This window comes from Myotis daubentonii, chromosome 1, assembly GCF_963259705.1.
Source record: "Myotis daubentonii chromosome 1, mMyoDau2.1, whole genome shotgun sequence".
NCBI classification, from domain to species: domain Eukaryota; kingdom Metazoa; phylum Chordata; class Mammalia; order Chiroptera; family Vespertilionidae; genus Myotis; species Myotis daubentonii.
In genome coordinates, this window is record NC_081840.1 from 143,803,679 (window position 1) to 143,806,049 (window position 2,371).

Consider the following 2,371-nt stretch of genomic DNA (forward strand, 5'->3'; position numbering starts at 1 on the left):
TAATTATATGCATGATTAATTTTTATTTATATTTCACTAAATTCCTGTTTATGATTACAAAGCAAGCTATTCAATACTATTTATTAGCTATTTTCTTGTCTCATTATGTATACATTTAACACTATTCGCTTAATTTATGTCTTTCCATATGCTACACGCCATTGTGAGGATAATCCCCATTTTCTTATACTTGGATCTCTATCTTAATTTTTAAGGTGACTGTGTCTTGACAACAGCATAAATATGTTGATATATGCTAATAGACGATTTAGGGGATACATTATTTTGAAGAAAATTACTAAGACTTATTTTTTAGAGCAGTGTTAGGTGCACAGTCAGATTGAGCGGAAGGTACAGTGTGCTCCCATAAACCACACAGCCCGAAACACACAGCCTTGCTCATTTTTTACACCCTGCACCAGAGAGGGACATTTATAACAATGGATGGATGTGCACTGAAAGTGTATGATGGCACATTCCCACCATTACAGTGTCATACAGAATCATTTCACTATCCTAGAACTCCTCTGTGCTTTGCTTATTCATCCCTCCCTTCTCCCTAATCCCTGGGAAACACTGATCTTTCTTAGTCACCATAGATCTGCCTTTTCCTGAATATTGTATGGTTGGATTCATACAGTGGGCATCTTTTTGCATGTTTAACAAATGAAAATTCCAAGGTAAATGGATGTAGTTATCCAAGGTCTTTTTGATCTTAATTATTTGTTGTTGTTCGTCAGCATCGGATCTGATGACATGTCCCATACAAGCTGAAAGTGAACAATATCTATAGGCATTTGTCACCTAAGGGAGAGGGTTGAGAAAAATAACCTATGCACTGCTGCAGAGCACTAACTGTCTGGGCCACCCTGCTCTATGCGGTGGGAACAGACACACTCTAGTAATGCAAGGAGGCAGTCTCAAGCGGATCTACTTTATATAACTGGAATCACAAAGTTTTACCTACTCATCTTGCAATATGAAATGGGGCCAGAAAGAGTCTCTCTCCTATGTGTAGCTGTGCTGCAAAATCTGGTGTCTGATGATTAAGCTTCCTTGTGATAGAGTGTTTCATCTTAAATTAGCTAGTCTTCACTGAAGAGTTAGACAGTTTGTATTGTGTTACGGCAAAATAAGTAGGCTCTCTTCTGACTGTTGCTAATAGGAGGAGTCCAAAAAACTCAAGCTATTTAAGTTTGACTTGGTTAGTCTATGATTCTGCTTCCAGTAATGACATAATTTTCTGTCAGTCTGATGGTTTTTTGGTTAGGATTATGCTCATTGTACATCGCAGTTTACGGGAAGGTATCAAACTCTGATACATCCCATTTTCCTGTGTGTGTGTGTGTGTGTGTGTGTGTGTGTGTGTTTGATATATTTAAAAAGAAAAAGTAAATGTTCTTATGTATTAATGGTTACCAATAATATGATTAGTGTACACTCCAGTATAATCTTCAGTGGTGGCTCCAAAGTTATACTTTCTAGCAATGTATTACTCCAGCACTTTTAAAGTTCTGTATTTTTATTGCTTTAAAATGTATTTTACTTTTTTTAAAAAACAGTGCTTGATACCTCTGAAGAAGAATCTTTACTCAGGTAGGATTTTATGGATTTTTCAGAATTATATGTTAATTAAGGGAATTCAGAGGAAATAAAATAACATTTCTAGAGTGTTCTACTGTGGGCTAGAGCCTATTTATATAATTAACCTGTGTTATATAGTCATCACAATAGCTTGGCAAAGTAGCTGGGCTAATGTAACCCACTTTTTATTAATGAGGCAACTGTGATTCAGGGAGATGGATGAATTGACCCAGGATTCCATAGGCGGCAAGGGGTTGGGCCCTGATGTGACTGTCAAACAGCTTGGCTCCCAAATTGTTCTGTTGTCCCTCAACATACACTGATAAGTTCCCGTGTAGCTCTGCTATGGAGATAAAGTTGCAAATAAGATCATCTCAGAAAATCAAATCTGATTGTGTATGAACTCTGATTTAGAGTGTTTCTAAGAGGCCCAGTGAGTCCAAGCATTTATCTTACTCTCCTTGACAACTGAAGTGGTAAATAGGACCTTGTTTTTCCCACCAAAGCTTTTAGGGCCCATCTCGGTTCACTATGGCCACAGAACTAAAGGTCTTACCTAAGCAAGGCCCACTCAGGCAAGGGTTTTTAGGTAAAATGCTATCTATTTTTCTTGGAAAGAATTATTTATCTCTAAGTAAAGAATATATGTAGATCATGTTATCTTAATTAAGAATATGTTTAGAGTATATTTCTAATAGATTCCTCTATTTACTGACTTCAGATTCTGGTTTTCTCTTTAGGGTAGTACATTTGCCTAGTTGTTTGAGGTTTTTTCTTTGTTTCTATA